Source organism: Equus caballus, chromosome 5, assembly GCF_041296265.1.
Source record: "Equus caballus isolate H_3958 breed thoroughbred chromosome 5, TB-T2T, whole genome shotgun sequence".
NCBI classification, from domain to species: domain Eukaryota; kingdom Metazoa; phylum Chordata; class Mammalia; order Perissodactyla; family Equidae; genus Equus; species Equus caballus.
Window position 1 is genome coordinate 74,444,146 of NC_091688.1, and position 27,847 is coordinate 74,471,992.

The 27,847-nt window shown below is 38.0% G+C and overlaps 1 pseudogene; it reads right to left on the reverse strand.

Moving 5' to 3' along the window:
- Positions 1–24,222: 24,222 nt before the first annotated feature.
- LOC100050925 (bifunctional 3'-phosphoadenosine 5'-phosphosulfate synthase 1 pseudogene) lies at positions 24,223–26,059 on the reverse strand (annotated as a pseudogene).
- Between the last annotated feature and the right edge of the window lie 1,788 nt (positions 26,060–27,847).

The following is a 27,847-nucleotide window of genomic DNA, read 5'->3' on the forward strand; positions in this document are numbered from 1 at the left end:
AGCCATGTTTTCTCCCTTTTCCACTGCAACTATCTTTGAGCTCCCACCGTTCTTTGTCTGAGAGACTGCAATAGCCTCTGAGCAGATCTCTTTGCTTACCCCTCTGCTTCCCTTCCCTACACATTCCATACTCTACAGAGCTACAGGGAAACTTTAAAAACAAAATTCAGATTGTGTCAATTCCTAACTAAAACCTTCAAGAGTTTCCCATTATGCACAAAATAAAGTCCAAACTCCTGAACATGTTCTAAAAGTTCCTACATGACTAGCACCTATTTATCTCCGTAAATCATCTCCTACCACTCTCACTTGCTCACTGCGGTTTCCACAGTGACCTTCTTTCGGGTCTTTGAAATGCCAAGCTCATTACTATTAAGACCTTTGCACTCGCTATTCACTCTACCTGGAATGTTCTTTCTCCAGGATCTTCGCATGGCTGATTCTTTTATGTTTTTCAGGTCTCAGCTTAAGTGACATCTCCTCGGCAAGACCTACCTTGACCCCGCTCTCAGTCATATCAGCCTGTTTGGGTTTTCGTTGCACTTGTTGACACCTGAAATGGCCTTTCCTGTCTTTGTGGGGTTTTTTGTTATCTACCTTCACCTTCCTGTGCCTGTCTTGTTCTCTGCCATGTCCCTGGCACCTAGTATGGTGAGTGGACACAGTGGACTCTCATGTATAAGTGTTTAATTAATGTGTGAAAGTTGCTAAGGTGTATCCTATTTAGATTCATCAATAAATTTTTTGAACCATCGTGTGGCTATCCCCACTTTTTTCTTGCTTCAGTCCCCTTCAGGGATATTCATGGCTAAAGCCTCTTCTTGTCCTATAGCCACATGGAATGGGTTTCTGCATCCCATCCCTTCTCTCCCTCTGTCCTCCAACCCCCTACCATAGAGGGGCAGACAATAGTCACTTCTAGCATTGCCATTTCCAAATCCGTGTCTAGCTTCTAGGGCTAGTTCAATGAATCCATATAGTCCATGGTGCTACTTCCATGCAATTCTAAGGAAAATGCCTTTCTTTTTCATGGCTATGCTCAAACAATCTGTGAGCCATGATTTTGGTGGGATATCTCATTAATGAGATAACTCTTAGTATTTGTGTGTGTGTGTGTGTGTGACTAAGATTGGTTTCCAATCTTTTTGCTTGGGGAAGATTGTCCCTGAGCTAACATCTATGCCAATCCTCCTCTGTTTTGCTTGTGGGGTGCCTCCAAAGCATGGCTTGATGAATGGTGTGTGTATGTCCACGCCCAGGATCCAAACCCACAAACCATGGGTCGCTGAAGTGGAGCATGCAAACCTAAACACTATGCCACTGGGCCGGCCCCTCTTAGTATTTTTTTTGCAACTTTCATTCCCAAAGTTTCAGACAGGAGTTTAAGGTAGTGGTGGACCAGAGGAAAAATCTAAGAAACAGACCCAAAGTTATGAGCCCAACATCATTCCTCACAAAACTGGATCTGGTCAGTATCTGGGTCTGACACTTGGAAGGCACCTGGCTCCTCATGCAGATGGCTTCCACAGATCTTTCCCCTCCAGGCTGCCAGCTGGCCTGGATACAGCTGGATCCCACCGTAGACTCAGCTTAAACTCCAGCTGTTATCCCAGTTCCATGCCAAAGTACTATTATAATCCTGACACAGGACTGACTAACCGCACTTAAAGAGTTAGGAAAGATTTCATGGAGGAGATAATATTTCAGCTTGCTTAAAAGGATAAGTTGGAGAACCTAAGGCAGAGGGAATGGCATATGCAAAGGCATAGAATTATATAGCCAGGGACTTAAGGGAAGTTTAATAGAGTCAGAGTATAAACAGAGGAAGTAGAAGGGGAAGAGATGGGGTGAGATCATGAAGACCTTGTGGGCTGTTGCGAGGAACGTAGGTTTTAACAAATAAGATGAATATCACTAAATACATTTTTAAGCAAGGGATTGATGGGATCACGATTTTATTTTATGCATTTAACTCTGGTGGGATCATATCTAATAAGTGAGAATGGGAGACACTGCTGGTAAAGAGATGAGAGACAGGTCTATTGTAAGGGTCCAGCAATAGGAGATCTAAGATTGGACTAAGAGGATGGCAGTGATGGTGGTGGGCAAAGAACAAGAAGGGTCTGGTTGAATGAGCATCTCAAAAATTGAGTAGAGCTGATAATGGCTCTGAAGGGTCAGGGGAAGTAAGTTTCAAGATGATTACTCAAATTTTGCTCTTGGGAAACTGAGGGATTTAGGGTGGCATCAATCAACATCAGTAAACCAAGACGAGAAAGAACAGAGGAGAGAGGAAGCGTTTCTCAGGCTGTAGTAATACAGCCCAGAAGAGCAGTCTTGCATCTCAGATACAGCATTTAAGGCTGGAGTTGTGGTCCTAGTAGGACTGGAAGGCCTTCCACTGGTTGATATTGTTGATGGAATTGAGGGGTAATATGACAGATGTTGCATATAAGCAGTTTGTGCTAAGGATTTTGATCCGTATTGAAAAGGTAAGTGATCCTCAAAGAGTCCCCGATTCTTGGCTGACATTTACCCATTCCCTCTGGCTTCCATTAGCAGTCTCTTGGCATTCTCACAGCAATTCATACAGAGCTCTTTACCTTTGCAGTGGCATTGCACAAACACTGTATCACTGTCTGTGCTCTGGGGAGGAGAAACTAATGTTTTATTTTTTTAATTTTGTTGTGTTTAAAGCAGAAGGGGTTAGAGTACAGAACTAGGAGTCAAAGATTTTGGTTCATGTCCTGGTTCCTTAAGTGATATAGCCTTTCATTTTCTCTCTCCCACCTTTTCTTCCTCCCTCCCTTCCTTCCTTCTTTCATTTTTTTTTTTCCTTTTAGCTTTGCTTTCCTCATCTGTAAAATGATGGTGGGCAGTGGTAGTGGTGGCTTTAACATTTTGGCTACCTTGTAGGAATCAAATATAAGGATCAAGTGGGATGGTGGTTGGAAAGATTCAATGCCACTCTGTTGTGTTGCTATTTACTTAAAGCACAGCAGCAGCCAATATTATCCAATGGATTTACCTGGTATGTTGTGCAGAATGTTCCATGATGCTTGGATAAGGCAAGCACATTTCCATCTCAGTCAATTCTGTGTCATATAGAAAAGTGATTGAGAGCAGAGGCTCTGGAGCACATTGTCCCAAGTACAAGTCCCAGATCGTTATCGGGGGTGTGAACATAAACAGGTTAATGGAACTCTTTAAACCTACTTTCATTGTCAATAGAAGAGAGAGAGAAATTCTTCCTTCACAAGTTGATACGATAAAGCACATGAGTCAGGTATTGAGGATATTGATTTTACTCCACCATGTTTGGGTATAAGAAAGTCATATTATTTTTCCAAATAAAAATTAAATCTCACCCTGAGCTGCCATTCACCAGGATGGTGAGACAGTTATTATCATTCATGTTTGTTCTTCTCTGCCTCCAGCCACGGATAAATGTTGCTGAAGAATCTCAGAGTCTTATTTTGTGGCTGGAAAGAAGAAAGTCTTAACTCCTCAACTCATTGTGTTGCTATTTAGATGTTTGCTGTCCAACCCCACATGATCCGTTCAAATATGACAGGCCCTGCTATTTCTGTGTGAGGCTTTGGTATGGGGGTCTTTGCTAAGGTTGGGATCTTAGGCCCTTAGTGTCCCCAGATACAGCACACAACCATTCCCCTCCAATGTCTTGTGTTTCCTGAGAGAGCTGAAACTGAGTTGGGTATGGATCTTCACTATTTGCAAAATCAACTAAAACCCCCGTCTCCTTCCCAGGCTTGGGGGATCTCCCCCTTCCTCAGGTTCACGATATTTCGCCTCTATCCCCCCATGCTTCCTCCACTCAACTTTGGGCATTTCCCACATAATTTTCCCTTGGAGGGTCTTTACAAACAGTGCTGCTATCTCTTTCCTGTGTGTGTGATGAAAAATATGTTTACCCCAGTTAATGGCGTCATGCTAAATCCCTGTTTTATGCATGTAAATCACTTATCATGCTGCTTGGCACAGGATAAGTGTCCAATTAATGGTCACTGTGATGGGTATCTTCTGTCTCTTCTGAGCCACACTCTAGCCTCCTCAAACTGTGCAGTTCTCCTTTGTGTCCCAGAAGGCTCACATGTAGAACAAGTCATTGGCTTTCTGTACTCTCCGGCTTCTTGGTGAATTCTATCAATGGAGGAGATCAGAGGGAGGGAGGAGAGTTAGGTGGAGGTATTTATTCCGCTGGCTACTCCCTGCAGAATTGCAGTGGACTGGCTGCCTTGCTCTGTGGAAGGCCACAGTTCCTGTCAGGTGGCCCAGGCTTCACTGCCTTTTCTCTCCTGCCCTTGCCTCTTCAGAACTGAGACATGGTGACAGGTCCCACTGGATGCTTTTACTCAAACATGCCCACACCTTGGTAAATAGCTCCCAACTTCATTCTTCCTAATAGAATTCTGATTTTATTCAAACATTGGATTCTTAAGAGCTTCATGGGTCACTTCGCAGACCTAGAGGGATGAATGTTAAAGCCAATCAGGATAATTTCATTCCTACATTAGCAAAAGACATGGGCGTGTGATGATGCCTCAGCCAATGAAACAGAAGTCTCCTGAGAGCACCTCGGAAAGATTTTCTTACTGTTAAAAAGGGATGCCTAATAAAAACTTGTGCCTTTTATCTCTGAATGTTGTTGTGTACGGATGTGATAGATGGAGCAATCGCAGCCATCTAGTGACCATGAGCAAAAGCCAAGAGTATCAGAGAAATCTGACACTGTTGAGTTGCTGAATTTATTAAATCCAGAACTGCCTATTGCCAAACTTTTGTTATGTGATATAATTAATTTTCTATAATTTAAATAACTTCAGTTGGAGTTTTATGTTATTGTAGCCAAAAATATCTTGACTGATTAATCTCAAACACTATTCACACTTCTTTACCACTAGTGCAAAGAATATTGCTGATAGAAAAATTATTATTTTAAATGTTCACTAGTGGCTATGATTTTTCTATTTCACTGTGTATGTGTCTGTGTGTGTATAAGTATATATTTTTTTTGCTGAGGAAGATTCTCCCTGAGCTAACATCCACTGCCAGTCTTTCTCTTTTTGTATGTGAGCCACCACCACAGCATGGCCACTGACAGGTAAGTGGTGTAGGTCTGCAGCCTGGAACTGAACCCAGGCCACCAAAGTGGAGTGTGCTGGACTTAACCACTAGGCCACCGGGGATGGACCTTACTATATATTTTAAAGTTAAAACCAAAAAATAATAAAAGAACACTTAAATCTGTTTAAGGTAAAGACTTCTAGGAGCATAAATTTCTATATCATCTGGGAGTGGCACACTTCTGAAATGAATGTGATAGGAAGTGGGAAAATCTACAATTTCAACATATATTGAGAACAAACAACAAAATGACATCTATAAGATTAAAGAAAAAAACACTCTGCCTGCTTTTCTTAGAATTTCAATTTTACCGTGGCAGGTATGGAGTCTGAAAAGAAAAAGCTATTTGCTTATAGGTTAAATAAAGAATGGAAAATTTTGAAGACTCAGGTAACCCTTAGTAAAATTCATCCTACCAGTGATTAATTTATAGTTTTCCAAGTGCTTGGGAAAGTTGTTGGCCTATTATCAGCATGATGTAATTATTTGTTTCATATATTTGTTGTGCAAAAAGAGAGGTAGAAGCTGGGAGCGATAAGTTCTCATTCTCGGATACATGTCAGAAGAAAGGGAGTCATACAGCTGGATTTTCCAGGCCTGACCCTGCTTCTAATATGGATTGATTCATTCAGTTCTGCTTCAGTGACTCAAGTATTGCAGAGTGTAAAGACCACAAGTCGTATGACTCATCCTTCCATGGTTTATAAGCAGAAACTCCATCGGTTGCCCAGAAATAACTACAATTTTGTACATCCCTCTGCTTCCTCAGAATTTTTTATGACTTCCTTCTTTCTCATGCATCTCCCCTATGGAGAAAGAAAGCAACGAACAGAGAGCTGGGAAATTCTGCTCTCAACATGTTTGTTCTTTCTGCCTTCTGTTTCCCTCCTTCTCACCCTTATTTTCAATTTTAGATGCCAACTCATGTACCATCCTTCCTTCCAAAACCCTAGACTGGAGTGGGGAGCAAGGTAGGGGCAGACGTTGGCTCTAAGGAGTAGCCACCCCTTCTTCTTTGCCTCTGATACAAGATGCTTACTGATACCAAAATAAAAACGAAGTACTACACGTATTATCCAATTTTTCCGTGTAAATCCAAAAAGACATTATTATTGACTGGGTTCTATATCGAGTAAGGCAAGTTATCTACAAACAGGCTGCAGATAATAAACTCTTTGGAGCGTCAGTGTACTATCCAGCAATCTGACCATTCCCTGGAGCCACAGAGGAATTCATTTACCTCACACAGGTGAACCTTTCTCTTCCCCAGAGAACATTTTGTTCATCTTAGCTCAATACAAGATCAGATCCATTGTCAGCAATAACAATTTGTACCATGTTTTTCTCCATTGGGCTCACTCTTAAAGCATCCCTGAGTGGAAAATAAATGGCCATAGCTGTATCTCAATTTTTACAAGGGGGCGGGGGAGAGGGGAGGGAGAAGCTTAGAGAGATTAAGACCTTCACCTGAAGTCATAGGTCCATCCAATCAGCGATAAAACAGGAAACTGGAGCCAGGCCTTGGAAAAATGAATCTACTTATTTGCTAAAACCTTCTGTTTTCTTATTTGTGACAGGTAAATGATAATGCTTGCCTCACTGTAACTCATACGAAAACAGCGAAGAGCCCTGTGGCACTTGGAAGGAATTTTCTTTTTGTTGAATTTGGGGGCTGGTGTTGGCTGGCTCTTTATTAATCTTACAGAAAAAGTCAAAGAACATTATTTTTCTATTAAAGCAAAGGTTTCTACATTAACTCTGAACTTTAAGACACCACATTGAGCTGAAGATAGAAGTTGGAGTGACAGTGACACAGAAATGAAATGAAGTGAAATTGCCACTGACAATAAAGCAAGAAGTAGTGGTAGGCAGTAAAGCCTTGTCCCTGAAAATTTTACAGCATTGCTGATGCTGGAGGGAACAGTAATTTAAGACAGTTATGGACCTAAAAAAAAAAGGGAATAATGTTGAAGTCAGACCCAGTCTGTATGGGATGGTTATTATTTGGTTTAAAACTGTGCAGAATACATTTACAACTTTGGTAAAAGAGAGAGGCTGACCTTGATGCAGTGAAAATTTGAAATGGGAGTAGAAGTCCTTGTTCTTGGATTGATGCTAAAGACCAGGGAATAACATAAAAGAATGTTCTGTCACTAAATAGGCATATGTGTGTGCCCTTCCATCCACTCAGGGCTTAGAATCAGCAGACACTTGCATTTTAGGGATATATTTGAAAAGCACTAAGAAAGAAGTGGTACTCTGAGAGCACGTATACATATCTTCCTGGTCTCACCAAGGGAAGTGCCCTATTCCGTCTGGGAACACTCTGTGACATAGGAATTGGGTCATAGAATAAGGAATCAGAATTTCAAGACATCACATGTGCATCCAGGTCCTGGCTCTCCCCTTTACTGTTTACGTTATTCTGGGCAAGTTATATTCCTTCTGTGATTTTCAATTTTGCCATCTATAATATGGGATTATAATTATATTTCATTTATAAGGTTAAGGGGATAAATGAAAGTGAGGATGCTTTGCCAATATCAAGCACTATGTAAGTGCTAAAAGTTGCTCGCACTAGATTGAACTCTTTTAAGGGGATGTAGATTTCCCCTTCTAAATATATGTGGACATTTTCACGTAGGTATTTGATAGCAGTTGCTATCAGGAACTTGGACAAAATTGCAAAATTTGAATCTTCCTAATTTCCGTGTAAATACCAGTCTACTCATTTCTTCTTTCCTCCTGTTCTCCAGAAAGCCAGGTCAGAACAGAAGGAGAACTGAGAGGATGCTAAAGTGAGTGGGGCAAAGATAGTGATATGTTGTCTCTGTGCCGAGGGTTTACAAAAACTCAAGAGGTATAGTTTGAGACCTGAAAAATAATTCTGGCTACAATAGCAGCTTAACCCAATTTATATAGGGTTACTATGTTAGGCATTTATTGTGTGATGTGAGCATATTTTCATAAGTGATATTATGGCTATGTGTCAGAATCTTAGAAGATATTAAAAGGGCCTAGTGGGGATGGTAAGGAAAAACTTGTTCACCATGGTAAAACTGCATTTGGGAGATGAGTTAGCAAAAGCAAATGTTCAGCTGGACCAATAATGTCTGATGGTGTGTATGTGTATGTGTGTATGTGTGTGTGTGTGTATGTATGAGTGAGCAGACAGCACTCAGCAGTAGCTAGAGGATATTTTCAAAATTTGCATATTTCTGTCTCTTATTACAGAACATAAGCTATGGGAAGTGACATTCCAGGCTGTGACAGTTGTTCATCAATGCATCCCAGCTCTGGCAAAGGTCCTAGCATGTATTAGGCAGTCAATAAATATTGAGTGAATAAATGAATGAGTGGTCTGAGTCAGAGAGTGCCCAGTGGTTCCAGAGCAGGCAGGGGGAGGATGGTGATGACAGGGTGTCTTGTATCTGCCTTGTGCAGTGACTGGCCTGAAAGTTACCCTGATTGAGATGAGGCAGCAGGAGAAATTGAATATTTGAAAAGGACCCTAAATAATAACGATATCATCAATAATCATATTATGAGTTTATTGTTTGCCAGATATTATAGTAGAAAACTTTCATTCATTATCACATTTCATTATCACGTCAGCTCTGTAATGTAGGCACTATTATCATAGCCATTTTATGGATAAAGACTTAGAGAAGTCAAGTTATTTGCCTAAGGTCACAAAGCTAGCATGTGGCGGAAGTGAAACTCAAACTCAAGTTGGTTAGACTTCAGAACTGAGAGCTCTTAATGACTACAGTGTAGGAATCCTCGAGGGATCCAGCAAGAGGAAAACAGCCCCAATCTGAGGGAGCTCAGATGGAATCTAGGTTGTTAAGGCAGGAAACTGATTTGATGGAAAGCCAACAGAACCCCATTTCCTTGAATAGGAAATGAACAGCTGGAAGCTAAGTTATAGGCGCAAGAAAGGAGCCTGATTTCTTGAACTGGGGCACAGGACATAGATTGAGCTAGGGCAGGACTGGGTTGGTTCCAAAGCTCAGACTGGAGGTCTTAGTTAGGAGAAAAGGGGCCACCAGCTGTAGAGACACAGGAGCACTGGACGGCACATCAGGAGGATCAGAACCCACATTCAGTACACTCATGCCCGTTTGGGCGGTGGACATTCTCCACCGTGCTTGAGCCTACCCTTTCCGAATCTATCGCCTCTCTCTCCTCACAGAGGAGTCTTTCTCTAAAGCGGCCTAGGTCAGTTGTTCCCAGCCATAATAGCTCATTAGAAGCTCCTGAGGAGCTCATGAAACTATTCATGTTTGGGCTTCACCTCACACCAATAAAACTAAACTCCCCGAGGGGTGTAGCCCTGGTGCGACTGGTTCTTAAGTCCCCACAGTGGATTCTAACGTGTGGCCAGGGCTGAGAAAGGCTGGTGTAGACCAATATTTCTGATTAAATTAACCGTTATTAGTTCTTAGGTGATAGGAATGTATCTATTTGTACATTTATTTATACATTTAAATATTTTTTTGATTATAAATGAAAACAAATTCATAATAGGAAATTGGTAAAATGCAAAAATATAAAAAGAGAATTAGAATAACCAATAATGATTAATGTTCATCTTAATAACATGTACTGAATTTAATTTTAATTCAAATTAACAGAAGTAAAACAAGTGAAACCCAAAGATTTGCTGAACTGCAAATAAATGTTTCTTCAAAAGAAGAGAGTCTTATCATTTCCTGACAATGTGAGAGAAGCCTGAAAGACTCGGTACAACAGCTGAAAGTGCAGGCTAAAAGCCCTTTTGAATACAGAGAGAATGTCTGAGAAATTAACAGAAATTGCTGGATGTAAAAAGTGACAAGAGAGCTGAAAGACACATTTATATGCTAGTGGTAATGTTAAGGCTGCAGTGGAGCCACGGTTGGGCTATCATGGCCCAACTTCTAAAGGTGAAAAGGTCCTAGGCCTGTGCAAGATGAAGGCTTGGAAATGAGACACCGAATAAAGCCAGGTACTTGAAAGCCTTTACTCTCAGTGTAAAGGTGAGCTAGGACCAAAAAAAAAAAAACCCCAAAAAGTAGGTTGTCTATATTAACCTGGGCTCAAAGGAGAAGAAAGTTCTTCTCTGACCATTTGCATCTAAGACTCAATGCATTGGACACGATTTATGTGCCTTCTCAGATTTGGTTGGCCTTTCACATCTCTGGAGCCCTTAGCTGCTGCTTCACGGGGACCCTCTGCTGTTGCTTCTGTTGTATCAGTCACAGTTTCCACCATCTTATCTGTTAGCAACTGTATTTGTTTCTGTAATTTCTGTGGGAGCTATAGCAGTTCTGGAGACCAGGCCAAACCCAACTGCACCCAAAGAAACACTGGCTGCTCCACCACTTCTGGATTCAAATAAAGAACTGTGTTGCATTGTTTGGGAAATTCAAGTTAAAAAGCTATTGTAATTTGACTACTGGTTCATAACACTCTGGCAAGCCTCGTAGAGGCAAAGAACAAATCTCTTCAAAGAAGAACTCATAACCCAAATCTTGTAAGATTCTCATAGACAAACCATGCAAGACATAAATTCACAATTCAAAAAATAACAAACAAAATGCACACATGTACACATAGAGAAAAATAAGCCAACAAAAGCGTGAATCAGGAGGAAAAAACAAAAACAGAACAACCCAGCAGATGAATCCTTCAAGAGGTCCACATAATAAGCAAATCAAGTGGTGAATATAAAATAAAATTTCGAGTTCCCTCTAGAAGCAGACTTTAGGGGAAGGATTCAAATGGAAGTAGTTTATGTAGTAGGTGGTCCCAGGATGTACCAGTATGGGATTGGGAAAACTAGACAGAAAAAGGAAAGAAGCCAGTAAACAGAATGTTAAACAAACCAGCTTCTACTTTGGGCTACTGAGTCCCAGCATCACTAGGAACTCTGCTGGAACATGCCTCAGAGTTATCCCAACTGAGACACAGGAAGCTCAGGGCATTTACACTTTAATTTCCCATCTGTCATTGGATGGAGGATGCTGCTGGGAACATTAACTCTCCCACTCTTTGTATTTACATGATTCATGAGTTGAATGTGCTCCTGGAGTCAGGAAAAAATTAATCAAGCAGAGAGTTGCATCCAGTTAACACACGTTGGCTTGTAGAGGTGAATGTCAAAGGGTTATGAGCAGGAATATGAGGATTTGACTGCTAGGAATGTTTAAAGAAATAAAGACTACAATAAGAATACTCTTAAGGAAAATAACATGGAACTATTAAGAAAATCCCCAGGCAGATTTTCATATAAACTGAATAGAACTTTGAGGGAAAAATTCCAGAAATCAAAGTTTGAGTGGATTGGTTAAATAACTTAGAGACAGCTAAAGAGAGATTTAGTGGAATCAAATAAATATTAAAAATTTATACAAAATGCAATGCAGAGGAACTTAATGGTAGAAAATATGAAAAGAGGTTAAGAAATACCAAGTTCAGAGTGAAAAGTTTTAAAATATATTTAAATGGAATCCAAAGAAATGAGCAGAGAAAACAGGTTAGAGGAAATATTCCAAGATATAATGGGTGAAAATTTCCAGAATTGTTAAAAGATGTATAACTTCAGAGTCAAGATTCCTCCCCAAATCTCAAACAGAAATAGCAAGAAATTCACTTTTGACCACACAACTAGGCATATCTGAGAAACTGCAGAACACTGGAGACAAACAGGAGGTATTACAAGCAGTCAGAGACAAAAGAAAAACTAGAGCACATTTCTCAATAGCAAAAAAGAACAGAAGTTTAATACCTTCAAAATACTTGAAGAACTTGCTGTCGACCTAAATGTGAATTTCCATCCAAATTGTCATCCAAAATAGAATAAAATCAAGACACTTTCAGATGGACAAAAATGAGAGAGTTTACCACCAACAGACTTTGTCATACCTCACAAAAGACATTTCTAAAAGATTTCAAGAAGATGGAAATACATCCCAGAATGAAGGTTTCTTAGATTAGAGCTCAAGAAAATAAGGCCTGCAGGCCAAATCTAGCCTGTAGTTTGATTTTGTAAGGCCTGACAACTAAGAATTTTTTTAGTAGACTTTAAATTTTATAACAGTTTTAGGTCTACAGAAAAATTGAGCAGTTAGTACAAATTGTTTCCATATACACTTCTATCCGCCGTTGCCCTAGTTTCCCGTTATTAACATCTTGCATTACTATGTTATATTTGTTAAGACTGATGAACCAATATTAATACATTAAGTAAACATACATACATATAAACATACGTACACATAAACACATTAGTAGGTGCACACATACACATACGCAGTCATGCGTCACTTAACGACAGAAATACATTCTGAGAAATGCATGGTTAGTCGATTTTGTCATTGTGCGAACATCATGGAATGTACTTACACAAACCTAGGTGCTATAACCTACTCCACACCTAGGCTATATGGTATAACGTATAGCTCCTAGGCTACAAACCTGTACAATATGTTACTGTGCTGAATGCTGTAGGTACTTGTGACACAAAGGTAAGTATTTGTGTATTTAAACATATCTAAACATAGGAAAGGTACAGTGAAAATATGATACAAAGATTAAAAATGGTACACAAGTACAGGGCACATACCACGAATGGAGCTTGCAGGACTGGAAGTTGCTCTGGCTGAGTCAGTGAGCGAGTGGCGAGTGAAAGTGAAGGCTGGGATATTACTGTTCACCGCTGTGGACTCTATAAACACTGCACACGTAGGTTACACTAAATTCATAAAAAATACTTTTCCTTCTTCAATAATAAATTAACCTTAGCTTACTGTAACTTCTTTTACTTTATAAACTTTTAATTATTTTAACTTTTTGACTCTTTTGTAATAACACTTTGCTTGAAACATCAACACATTGTATAACTGTTCAAAAATATTTTCTTTCTTTGTATCCTTATTATAAAAGCTTTTTTCTATTTTTAAAATTTAAAATTTTTTTTACTTTTGAAACTTTTTTGTTAAAAACTAAGTCACAAGCACATACATTAGCCTAGGCCTACACAGGGTCAGGATCATCAATATCACTGTCTTCCCCCTTCACATCTTGTCCCACTGGAAGGTCCACAGGGGCAATGACATGCATGGAGCTGTCATCTCCTATGACAGCAATGCCTTCTTCTGGAATACTTCCTGCAGGACCTGCCCAAGGCTCTTCCTGAAGAGGTGTCACTCTCTTCAGAAATATGTCAATGGTGGTTTGCTTGGTTTGTTTCTTTTTTCATCATGCGTTTGCTTGTAAGCAGTTAATGAACCACGAACATTTCTCACTATTGATGAAAACCTTTTGGTGTTGGGGTGCATGTTTTAAAATTTTTAAGGAGTTTGTTGAGGTTTGCAAAAGCTTCTGCTAAACCCTTTACTGTGAATTATCCTGGGGGCTCTTTTTCTTCTCCTGTAATTCCTTTTCTCTTGCCTCTTCTTCAGCTATACATTCCTGTTGCAGTTCCAACAACTCCTCATTAGTCACGTTCTCAGGAACCACCTCTAGGAGCTCCTCAGTGTCATCCTCGTCCACACCCAGGTTAAAGTTGTTTGCCATCTCAACCACGGCTTTCTTGCTTTTTGCAACCTCCTCATCCTTGGCAAATCCTTTGAAGTCATGGATGAACCTCTTGAGTGTCTTCTTCCAGATGCCATTCATACCCTCCTTGGTGACATCACCCTAAGCCCAAGCAAGGTTCTTGATGCAGTCATAGATGTTAGAATCCTTCCAGAATTGCGTCAGCGTCTTCTCAGTGTTTTCCTTAGTTGCAGCAATAGCCTGGGCGAAGGTCCTCCTCAGATAGTAGGCCCGATAAGCTGCTATAACTCCTTGATCCATTGATTGGATCAAAGAAGTGGTGTTTGGATGGAGACATTCCACTTTAATATTGGGATGAAGATCACCAATCAAAAGCAGATGTCCAGGGGGCTGGCCCCGTGGCCGAGTGGTTAAGTTTGTGCGCTCCACTGCAGGCGGCCCAGTGTTTCGTTGGTTCGAATCCTGGGCGCGGACATGGCACTGCTCATCAAACCACGCTGAGGCAGCGTCCCACATGCCACAACTAGAAGGACCCACAACGAAGAATATACGACTATGTACCGGGGGGCTTTGGAGAGAAAAAGGAAAAAATAAAATCTTAAAAAAAAAAAAAAAGCAGATGTCCAGGACATTATCAACAATAAGCAAAATTGTGAAAGGTATGTTATTCTGCAAACAGTACTTCTCCATTTTGCTGACATAGCAATTCAGGAGGGCATCTTGGAAGAGGACCGAGTCATGCATGACTATTTATTGCTCCTCTAGTACACTGGCAGTGTGTGCTTATTAACATGCTTGAAGGCCTTAGGGTTGTCATTGTGCCATAAACAAAGAGTTTCAATTTGTAGCCTACAACATTGCCCCCAAGCAGGACTCTTATCCTGTCCTTAAAAGCTGTGGCTTTTTTTGAAACCTGACATTGACCTGGCCACCTTATGGATGAAAGTCCTTTCAGGCAACTGTTTTCCAGACTAGAGAGGTTTCATCCATATTGAATATTTGCTCAGGCAAGTAATTGTCCTCCACAATCAGCTTATCTAGAGTTTCCAAAAATTTTTCAGCTGCCTTCACATTAGCGCTCACAGACTCACTAGACACTTTCACATTATGTAATGAATAATGATTCCTGAATCATTTAAACCTAGAGCTAGCAGTAAATTCAACATTGTAGTTGGGTCCCGTCTTTTCTTTCAACGTTACAAACTTTTTGTTTTGGTTGTGATCGTCATGGTCCTGAGAGGGATACACTTCTGTGTCTGGCCTTCAAGCCAGGTCATTAGAAGTTTCTCCAGGTCTGATTTAGACCGTCTCAAATTTTTGTTAGTCTCATTGCCTTCAGTGAAGCAGAACTTCTAACAGCTGCCATCATTTTCTTCTTGTTTTTCAAGATCATAGCTGTGGGAGAATGGGACATGACTGACTGGCAAACAATAACTACCCTGATTTTCTACCTACATAGCCCTTAATCACTTTTAATTTCTTTTCCAGGTCAATCACTGGATGTGGCTTCTTACTGGCAACATTAGAGTGGATTTTGTACACTTAGGGGCCATAATAAACAAAACAACATGATATTAAATCAAGCACAAGAGAAAATAATGCAATCAAGAGATGCAGTAAATAAGAGATGCATGAGGTTGCTGCCAGCATACCACAGCATACTGTTTGACAGCTAACATGATTTTATAAGTAGAAAGAGTACACTCTAAAATAACAAGAAAAGGTATAGTATCATAAATGCATGTCAGTAACATGGCTGTTTATTATCATTGTTGAGTATTATATCCCTTATATAATTCTATGTATGTGTTATACTTTTATATGACTGGCAGTGCAGTCGGTTTCTTTACACCATGAACATGTGAGTAATGTGTTGCACTACAACACTATGATGGCTACGATGTCACAAGGCAATAGGAATTTTTCAGCTCCCTTACAGTTTTGTGGGATGACCATGATATATGTGGTCTGTCGTTGACTGAAACATTGTTATGTGGCATAGAACTGTACACATATGTGCATACCCATATGGATACAAATACACACACACATTACTGATTGTTATGTCTTCTTGGAAAATAGATCACTTTACCATTATGTAATGTCCCTGTTTATCTTTGGTAAAGTAGTTTCTCTTGAGTACAGGGCTTTGTTATGAACAACAGAATGCTCTTGGTTTATTTCAAAATGGTTACTTTCCCTGTCTCCCTTCCCAAACAGGTGGGGATTTTTCTCCGATCTGAGATCCCAGAAGTAGAACTTATGAAAGTGTGGAGGCGTCCCTGAAACTGGCCTTCTAGGAGTCTTTAACTCTCAAGCGAGCCCACACTCAGCCTCCAGCAGTTTATTGATTTCCATTTAGGTGTTCCTACGAGTTACTGGCTCCAGCTCCTGGTAAGCTGTATTGTCTTAAGCCGCTAAGATAAGGGGACTTGTTACAAAAGCTAGTTTTTCTCTACCCAAATACATATATGATATAACTTTCTAGCCATTGGTGGAGAGAAAATTGAAAGTAAAATATCTGATCAATTCAAAAGAAAGCAGCAAAGGAGAAAAGAAAAAGAAGTAAAGAAGCACGATAAATAAAAACATAAAGTAGTAGAATTAATCCAAAATGTACCAGTAATCACAATAACCGACAAAAGACTAAACACACACACCAAAATACAAATATTCTCAAGGTTATATAAATAACAAAATCTAGATATATGCTATTTTCAAAACACACCTTAAACGTTAGACATATAATAGTGAAAAGTTAAAGGATAACTATGTTAGGCAAATACTAAACAAAATAATCTGGTATAGCTATGTAAACATATCCACCCCTCTTTCTTTACTAGACAAAATTGACTTCAAAGTAAAAATATTTTCAGAGCGTAAAGAATAGCAATATTTAATGATAAAAGGTACAATTCCCACAGGAAGATAAAAAAATCTGAATTTATAAGCACCCCAAGGCAGTCTTCATATATGTATAATACTCGTATATATAATTGACAGAACTGTAAAGAAAAATTAAGAAATTAACATTCATAATAGGAAATTTTTAGCTCATTCATAATATTTGATAGAGAAAGCAGACAAAAACAGTAGAAAGGATATGGCGTATTTGAACAACACAATTAGCAAATCCTTGAAATGAGCACAGCTCTACATCCAACAATTAGAATACACATTCCTCACAAATACACATGGAACATTTATAAGAATTGACCATATCCTATGCCATTAAACAGCTATTTAAAAAATAAAAAATTGTTGTTAAACACGTTATTTTCTGTTAAAAATGTATTTAATTTAGAAATCATTAAAAATGCTTATTTAAAATTCGATTTGGAAATTATAATAAAAGATACTTCCAAATTATCTTTGGTTCTAAATAGAAATAATAATGGACATTAGAAAATATTTAGGACTGAAAATTGATGAAAATGTTACATTCCAAAATTTAGGGGATGTATGTAAAGCATTACTTAAAATAATTTTAACTCTCATTGCTTATAAAGTTTGAAAATTGATAATCTATGTTTCCAATTTAAAGGTGTTAGAAAAAGAAAAACAGAATGAACTAAAAGTAAGTTGAAAGAATGAAATCGTAACAATAACAGAAGAAATTAAACAGGAAAAAAAGATGAAGTAGAGAGGATCTGCGAAAGTAAACCCTCACTTTTTGAAAAGTCTGATAAAATAGACACCCCCTGGCAAGATTGAGCAAGAAAAGAGAGACAGAATCCATTAAAGAAGAAGATTAGCAGTGAAAAGAGTAGTGTCATAACCCCAGAAACAGAAATCGAAGATTGTCTTTAAAAGAAATATTACAAACAATTTTGTCATTAAATTTGAAAACTTGACAAAATAATCAATTTTCTAGAGAAATAGAATTAGCCATTAGTGATTCAAGAAGAAACTAAAAACCTGACTAATCCTTAATGATTAAAGAAAATGAATCAATGGTTAACATCTAAGCCTCACCCTCCCTCACCCCTGTCAAAACTAGGTATCTGAACTGAACCAGCGAAACGAGATGAAATTCCAATCAAAATCTCAACAGGGTTTTTTAGTTTTTACCTCTGTGGAACTTGACAAGATGATTATAAAATATATAGAAATGCAAAGGGCTAAAATAGGCAAGAAAATTTTGAAGAAGTACAATATAAGGAGCCCTCCTTACCATGTACAAATACTGATTACAAATTGTAAGTAATATAAAGCTATAAACAATAAAGGCAGTGTACATTGTTCTAGGAAAGATAAATAGGCTGATGGAACTGAATAGAGACCTGAAATAGATCAACACATGAATGGAAACCTGATATATGGCAGAGAAGACGTTGCCTACCAGTGAAGGATGGGCTATTGACTAAATAGTGTTCAGATCTTTGGTTATCAATATGGAGAAAAAAGTTTAGAATCCCTGCCTCTGACCTAACGTCATAATAAATTCTGTGTGGATTAAAAAACTAAATGTGATCGCAACAGCTTAAAATGTTTTGGAGGAATTATAATAGACTATCTTTATGACTTCAGAATAGTGAAATATGTAAATTTTAGTCAATTATCTGTTTACTTGGTAATATGAGCTCAAACCTTGATTGCCTAATAATTTTTACTAATGTAATAATTTGTTATTATTATTTTTTTCCTGAACTGGGGTTTTTCTATGTTCTATAAACAGAGCCTTGGTGGATCACATTTATTTTTCCCTTGGGTGGAATATTATTTTTTGAAGAATCAGTCACATTTCATAGCTCAAACCAAGTAATTTCAAAACAGAATTTAGATAGGCGAAATTCATCAGACCTCAGGTGTTATATGTTTTCCACTAAAGCATGCGGGAAATGAGTCTGAAATATGCATTCAGTAAATAGAGGGAAAAGAGTTGCAGCATTTAGTGTTAACTTTTAAAAGAATAATAAAATTCGTATTTTAAATGAACCTACTTTAAAAAATAAAATTCATTGAATAAATCATATAAACGATGAACTAAAATATACTTACATCAAATTCTAGATTTGGAGCAGAGTGTTATAGAACAGTTATAATGATGTACATTACTCTTAATCCTCTTTGGTTCAGGACCTCACTTATAAATACAAATTTGAGATTGGCATATGATGCTTTTGATATCGCACTTTTGCAAACATAAACATGGTGATTGTATACTTTTATGTAATTGTTAATGACAAACTTGGGTGTAATATGAATTAAAAGCAAAACCTGTTTTTATATAGTTTGTGATTTTACAAACAGGATTTTCTGTTCATTTGATGGCATACAGGAGGCAGGTACAAATACTTTGTACCTTTGAAGAGACAAAATAAGATAAGGGTCTAATTCATGATTGTATCCCTTTTTCCCTTTAAGTCACAAAGTAATTTCATTAATGTACTTATTTGGAGGTAGCTTTAAATATTCCACTAATTTACAAATGAAAAATCTATATATCTTTTCATACACTAATATGATGCATCACCATATTTTCACTAATATTTTTCTGTGACTGTTTTAGGAGTACTAGTCCCTTAAAATACCTGCAGGTTATCACCTACACAAAGAAAGGCAAGCAATCTTAAATGTTTTTTAGTCATCCAACAATAGAGGCTGTTGTAGTATGTAACACCATAGTTTTTCTTTTTTGATTAGGATAGATGCTTCTGAGTGACCCTTACTAATATATGCAAGGAATTTGAATGAAAGATGGGAGTAGACACTATATTCGGTGCACTGACTTTGCATGGTAACATTCATCACAACAATTTCAAAACTTTGCTCCATTGTGTAGTGTAGAGAAATAAAAATACTATTTTTTCTTTGCCTGGAAGGTTTTATTCTGTTGTTAATTTTTTTGTTGATTCAAAGATGAAAAGTAATCTAAAGTAATTTTTAACGTTTCTGGCCTATATAGAATGATTTTGATACCATGTAGTAGAATAGTCCCTGGAAATAGTTTTGAAGGTTATTTGTTGTTGCCTTCCTGGTACTTTTTCTGCCCCCTCCCCTTTCTAAAAAATTTTTTTAGCAAGAGTCTCTCGATATTTTGGGAGGAAATTTGCTCCCTCTGTTTTCTCAGCCACGCAGTTTGGGTGAGATTGAAGGCACGTTCTGCCTCAGGGGGGGGGTCTTTGTCATCTGCAAGCCAGTCAGAGTATTGTAACCTTGTCACAGTGATTGGGTGAGGGAAGGACATGTGTTCCCATCTAGGCCAGTGAAAGAACTGATTTCCAGGGCATGTAGGCAGCCACCATAAGAGACTCTCACTTCCCTAGGTGTTTTCCTGTGAGGAAACAACATCTGGAATTGCTGCAAACCTTTTGCTGAAATTACCAGAAGAATCTGGAACTTCGAGAGGACCACCAGGGCAGCAGGGGGATGCAACCAATGGAGAAGCAGAGCAGAGAAGATATGAAAAAGAAAGTCCTCGGAGATCTCATTTGAGGTGCCAGGTCAAGCCTCATTCTGAGTTTTCAGTTACATGTCAATATCCCCTTTACTGTTAAGTCATTTTGAGTTTGGAGCTTTTTATTTTATTTTATTTTTTTGTCATTATTACTGAAACATTTCTACTGCAAATGCTATGTGGGTATTTTGAATTTGAGAGACTGAAGAGGGACAGATATCTTGATTCTTATTCAAAGATTCTTTGGTTTAAAGGAACAGAAAGATACAAATTAGAGGATGAAAATTATTGGAAAGATTTGCGGAAATGAAACCAAACTGCTAGGAAAAAAACCTTTTCACTTACTTGATGGGACCTCAAGTCTCTCTCTCTCTGTCTGTCTTTCTCTGTCTCTCTCTTGCACACACACTCATCTCATTTCTCTGGGTATGTCTACTTGAATTTCAGTACTTAAATTCAATAGATTTACTTGTATACCAGGATCTCTTTCTCTAAACCTTCTCCCACAAACTGCATCTCTTCCAGGGTTCTCTTTCTTGCTGGTGGATCAACCATCCATCTTGTTACACTAACCAGAAAACTTGGAGTCATTTTTTCACCTTTCCCTTATCTTTAAGTGGCATTCAATACATTACCAAGCTCTGTGTTTTTTTCAAATTAATACATTTCCGTGTCACTATTGCTAGTACCCTAGTTCAACTCTCATCATCTTGAGTCCTTTGTACTGCAGTAACCTCCTTTCTATTCTAATTTCCACTCTTTCTACTCTCCAATCCACTTTCCACAATATAGCCAGTGACAATTTTAAAACCTTTTAATAGATTCTTATTATTTAGAATACTATTAAAACTGCTTTCCATAGCCTAATAGATTCTGATCTAGTCATTCTTACTATGCCAAACTCTCTTGCATCTCTGAATATTTACACATACTGCTTCTCTCACTTATTTCTTATTTATTTTAATTTCCCCCTGAAATCCACAAACTCCTAATTAGTCACTGAGTTCCCTGAAATTTTGTATACAATATTTAACAGCTTTGTTGATATGATTCAAATACCACCAAATTAACCCATTTAAAGTGTAAAATTTAATATTTTTTAGTATATTAACAAGGTGGTGTAAATCACTACAATGTAATTTTAGAACATTTTTTATTCCCCCAAAAGAAACCCTGCACTCAGCAGCAGTCACTCCCCATTTGCCCCTGTGATCTCCTTACTTTCTTATCCCCAATCTTGGGTAAACAGTAATCTACTTTCTGTCTCTATAGATTTGTCTACTCTGACTAGTTCATGTAGGTGAAATTATGTAATGTGTGGTCTTTGTAATTGGCTTCTTTTCCTTAGTAACGTTTTCAAATTTCATCCATGTTGTAGGATGTATCAGTACTTCATTTTTTTTATGGTCCAACGCTATATTTTATGGATATGCCACATTTTGTTTATCCATCTGTTGGTTGATGGACATTTGGATTGTTCCCATCTTTCAGTTATTATGAATAATGATGTATAAACATTCATGTACAATTTCTTTGTGTGTTGTATGTTTTCATTTCTGTTGAGTTTACTCCCAGAAGTGGAACTACTGGGTCATGCTGGTAACTCTATGTTTAACATTTTGAGAAACTGCAAAACTGTTTTCCAAAGTGGCTGGACATTACTACCAGCAATGTAGGAGGGTTCCAATTCCTCTACATCCTCCCCAACACTTGTCATTATCTATTTTTTTTATAGCCATCTAGTGGGTGTGAGGCAGCATCTCATTATGGTTTTAGTTTGCATTTCCATAGTGACTAATGATGTCAAGCATCTTTTCATGTGCTTATTGGTCATTTGAATGTCTTCCTTGGTGAAATGTTTATTCAAATCTTTTGCCCATTTCTAATTGGGCTGTCTTTTTATTTTTGAATTATAAGAGTTCTTCATATTTTTTGGATACCCATCTCTTATTAATTACATGACTGCATATATTTTCTCCCATTTTGTGTGTTGCCTTTTCACTTTCTTGATGGTATCATTGGCAGAATGAAAGTTTTAAGTTTTGGTGTATACAATTTACCTACTTTACTCTTGTTGTTTGCACTTTTGGGATCAAATCTCAGAAACCATTGCCTAACTCAAGGTCACAAAGACATACTCGTATGTTTTCTTCTATGAGTTTTATAGTTTTGACTCATATATTTAGGTCTATGATCCATTTTGAGTTAATTTTTATGTATGATGTGAGCTGGAGAACCAACTTTGTTCTTTTGCATGTAGGTATCCTGTAGTGCTAGCACAATTTGTGGAAAAGATTGTTCTTTCCCCACTCAATTGCCTTGGCAACCCTGTCAAAAATCAACTGACTGTAAATGTAATGGTTTAGCTCTGCATTCTCATATTTGTGACATTGTTCTATTGGTTTATTCTTTTGTCAATATCACACTGTCTTTATTACAATAGCTTTCTGGTAAGTTTTAAAATCAGTGTGAGTCCTTCAACTTCATTCTTTTTTTCAAGATTGTTCTGGCAATTTTGGGACCCTTGACTTTCCATTTAAGTTTCAAGATCAGTTTATCAATTTCTATACACAAGCCAGATGGCATTTTGATAGGAATTATATTGAATCAGGAGATCAGTTTGGGGACTATTGGCATCATGATATTAAATCTTCTGATTGATGAACATAGGGTGTCTTTCAATTTACTTAGATCTTTTTAAACTTCTTTCAACAATGCTATGTAGTTTTCAGTGTACAAGTCTTGCATTTTTAAAGAATTTATGCCTGATAATTTATTCTTTTTGATGCTATTGTAAATGGATTTATTTTCATTTGAAAATTGTTCCTCACTAGTGTATAGAAATACAATCGATTTTTGTATATTGGTTTAGTATTCTTTTAGTAACCTAGTTAGTAATTTAGTATTTTTTTAGTAACCTTTTTAAACTTGTTTATTAGTTCTAGAAGGTTTGTGTGTGTGTGTGTGAATTCCTTAAGGTTTTCTATATACAAGATCATGTCATCTGTGGATAGATGTATCTTTACTTCTTCCTTTCCAATCTGTGTCCTTTTTATTTCTTTTTCTTGCCTAATTGCCTTGGCTAGGACATCCAATGCAATGTTAAATAGAAGTGGCAAGAACAGACATCCTTGTCCTGTTCTTGATCTTAAGGGAAAAATCTTCAGTCTTTCACATTCAAGATGATGTTAGCTGTGGGTAATATCATTGATGTCCTTTGTCAAGTTGAGGAAGATCTCTTCTACTTATAGTTTGCTGAGTATTTTCATCATGAAAGGATGTTATATTTTATTTAATAGTTTTTCAGCAATTTCAGCATTAAGATGATTGTTTGATTTTGACATGAAACCAATCTTGCATTCCTAGGACACACTCTACTGGGTCATCACATATAATTCTTTTTATTTATTGCTGAATTCAGTTTGCTAGCATTTTGTTGAGGATTTTTACATCTATATTCTAGGGGATATTGATCTTTGGTTTCCTTTCTTCCTTTTTTTAAGAAACCAAAAAGTTCAATTTTATTGAATAAAAGAAGCTCATTCAGGGCCTACACAGATCATAAGAATCCTTTAGATTAAAACATCTGAGATTAAAATTAAAACATTAAACAGAGAGATTAAAACAGCTTTAGATTAAAATAGCTGATTGGAAGGAAGGAAGAAAATGGTTTATATTTTCAATGTAGAAAAAAACCCGATTGCTACAGATGTCTTGTAAAATTCTCAAAACAAAATCTAGCCAGGTTTATGGATTGGTGGATTTTTTTCTTTTTCCAAGTGATCAAAACTGAGATTCAACATATATACTATTGGTTATAACTCATATAAAAGCTTGAAAAAATCATGAGATGGAAGCATAAATATAATATAAAAAGACAAGATTTTAAAATTGTATTGTAGAAATATTAACTATAATAAGTGGAAAATATACATTGAAACCAGCAGTGTGTTACACTAGTTCAAAATACACCCCATAAAGCAGACTGAAATTGATGCTAGTTAAGGAAAATGGTCTGTTTTTACGAAGTGTTGTCCAGACAGACACCACCACAAAGAAATGCCAACAGTAATTATGTGGTCCCCTCTTGTTACTCAGGGAAGCGTTAAGGATGGAGTGACTGGGTTAATAGCTTAAGCTTTCTCCAAGTATTTTTAGTATTCCATCAGCACAGCCTAGGCCTTGGGAGTCACGAAAACTTCAGGAAACTTCTGGCCTTCTCAGCTAAGTTTGCACATATGTGTTCTTGAAATAAATTCAAAGTCTTCATGGTGTTCAGAGTCATAGTAGTCCATATGCTTCTTTTGCTTGTTTTAAGTTGCAATCATTTCCAAGATGATTAGGCCAGGGGCAATTGTCGGCACTTTGGTGTCATGAATTGGTTCATAAAGATCCTTCCCTGCTTCTGGACGAGGCACACCCTCAGGGTCTCACCCTATAATGTAAAAATTGATTCCTGCAACCATCCGTGCTCTGCAATGCCACTGGACATCAGGTGATCCAGCATACACCATGGGAGATAGGAAAATGGCATCACTGTTGTTTCAGGATTCAGAACTCCTCCCTTCAGCACTGCAGCATGCTGCTTCAAGAACTACACCAAAGGAACATCATCATCCTTTGTCTAGCCATCAAGAAAGTGATTGAAAAGGACAAGGTGCCAGTAGCCCCTCTCTAGAAATTGCTAATGGGTATCCTGCATTAATAGAGCATGTCTGTTGAGCAATGGCTTATGTAATTGAAATGCAAAGATAGCATCAGCATTCATACCTTTAAACATCTGCTTTAGCTCGGGCGGAGTAAAACAATACTAACCAAGACCATCATTCCAATGAACTTGGTCCCAGACTTGAAGATCTCTTCCAATCAGCCAACCTCCTTGTTCCATAACCATCTTGATGTAGGGTTGGTTCTTGCACGTTGTTCCCCACTGTCTGGCACAGCACTCTTCCATCCTGTGCTCAAAGAACTTTGAACTGTGAAAAATAGCCAGATAGCAGCCCTCCTACATCAGAGCAAATGCTGTTTGACCATCTAGCCTCTCTTTATCTTCATGAATAGCTATCAGAACTATAGGCACTGGCAAGTTCATGACACCCCCATCCAGAAGACAATCGAAATAAAGGCATTGTAAGTACTCTTTCTCTCTCATAAAGTCATTCAGTGGGGTTTCCCAACCTTCCACAAAATCTGTACCCACTGCATATCCACTTACTAATTTTCAGTGCCAGTAATGTTTCTGCATCTGTTTTTGACAAATGTAGTTTATTTTCTGGCACATACAGTTCTTTTACTTCATAAGAGGTATTCATGAGTATGATATCCCATTCCTGTAGAAGTTTCACAATTTGCTGGATGCAGTCATTTATATCACAGGAGTCTATTTTCAACACTAATTCAGGGGTCTTGGTTTTTCACATTCAGAATCAATCCCAGTGAAATCTTTAATTTCTCCAGCCCATGCTTGTCTGTAGAGTTCTTTGACATCTCTCTGTCCACAAACATGCTTAGGAGCATCAACAAATAGTTTAGAAAAAGGTAAATTTGCACCCTCATGAATTTGCCTTGCATTGCTGTGATCCTGAGTATAAAGCGATATAAAACTTGCGATGCACACTAAGCCCACATCTGCAAATAGTTTAGCAACCCCTGTAATGCATTGAAATTCTCTTCTCTGTCTTCAGGACTAAAGCCAAGATTTTTATTGAGACCTTGATGAATGTTGTCACCATCCAAAGTGCAGCATGGAATAGCAAGGCAAACCATGCTCACCATGCTCTCTCTTCCTTGCTCCAAATAAGCCTGTTGCCAAACTGCAAGCACGAAAGCCTTCCCAGTCCCCAACATCTGACCTCTCTTGTTCCTGCTGACATGTCAAACTTGATTGCTGACAGTTGATCTCTGCACCCCCCAGTTCTGCATGTTATTGCTCAGCTTGACTTTCTTGCACAGGCTCCTGGGGACCTCCATGCCTTCAGAGTGGGCGTGGGTGCTGGGGTTCCCAGTGACTAGACGGTAGCAGAAGAATGGGAGGCCTGTGAGGGGGCGGGGGCGGACGGGAGGGGCTGGGTCGGGCAGGCAGGGCCTCCTCTCATCGGACTGGCACACACTGACATAGGATAGGCACGTGCGCGATGGTGCTTGCGACTCCAAGGGCTCAGCTGTCTCCCAGGCATCAGAGATGGGCCAGTGCAGAGGTAGGTGGGCTGGTTTCTTTTCCTGCAATGTGTTTTGTTTTGGTTTCAGGGTGATACTGGCCTCATAGACTGGTTGGAAAATGTTCCCTTTTTCTCTGCTTTTTGGAAAAGTTTGTGAAGGATTGGTATTAATTCATATTTGTATGTTTGATGGAATTCACCAGGTAAGCCATCTGGTTCTGGGCTTTGCTTTGTGGGATGTTTTTAAATTACAATTCAGTCTCTGTGTTGTAGGTCTACTCAAATTTTTTTATTTCTTCTTGAGTCAGTTTCAGTAATGTGTGTTACTAGGAATTTGTCCATTTCCTCTAAATGATCTAATTTGTTGGCATACAATTATTTATAGTATTTCTTTGTGGTACTTCTTCTTTCTGTAAGTTTGGTAGTTTGCTTCACCTTTCTACCTGGGCATTTAAGCGCTATCCTTTAAAGGTAATCATTGTCATGCCTTAGAGGGTAAACATTTTGTTAAGTCTATATTCCTAAACTCTATAGTTTAGTTTTAAATGTTTTCTGAATTTTACACAAATGGAATCATATAGAATGTATTATTGTCTGTCTTCTCTTGCTCAATTTTTTGTTTGAAAAATTCATCTTGTACTTGTAGTTTGTTCATTTCATTGCTGTACACTATTCCATTGAATGAATATACTGCAATTTATTTTTTTAATGACATTTGGTTATTTTCTTGTTTTTAGAATATTATAAAAATCTCTGTTGTTAATGTTCTTGAACGTGTGTCTTGTTGCACGCAAACATGCAATTGTGTTGGGTTATACATAGGAGTGATCTTCTGGGACGTAGGGTTTATGTCTGCTCAGCTTTAGTTGATAATTGCAGAGAATTTTCAATGTGGTTAAATCAACTGACACTCCCATCGGCAGTATATAAAGATTTCCATTGCTTTATCTCCTTGCCCAAAGTTAGTATCACCATTTAAAAAAACTCTTTAGTCCTACTAGTTTGGATGCAGTGGTATCACATTATGATTTTAATTTGCATTTATCACAACAAAGGTGAGCTCCTTTTTATGTTATTTGTCATTTAGATTACCGCTTTTGAAAAGTGCTTGTTGAGGCCCCTGCCTGTTTTTCTATTGGGTTATCTGTCTTTTTCTTGGATCTGTAGGAGTTTCCATATATTCCGTTGAGTCCTTTCCTGGTTATATGTGTTGAAAATGTTTCCTCTCCCTGTATACATTACTTTTATTCCTATTTAAGATGTCTTTTGATAAATGAAATTCTTAATGTTAATGCAGTTCCGTATTTGGTGTTTCCTTTTTGGCTAGTGCTTTTTGGTGACTTGGTTAAAAACATATCTCCCTACTTCTAGTTCATGACAATGTTACCTTCTAGATGTTTCAGCCAACAACTCACCTGGAATCAATTTTTCTGTATGATTTGAGCTAGGGGTCGTTTATTTTTCTCCATATAGATATTCAGTTGATGAAGCATCATTGATTGAAAAATCATCTTTCTCTCACTATTTAGCAATACTCCACGTCTTAAATCAATTGCCATATATGCATAGGATTTAATGTGACCCATAGATCTGAAGGAAC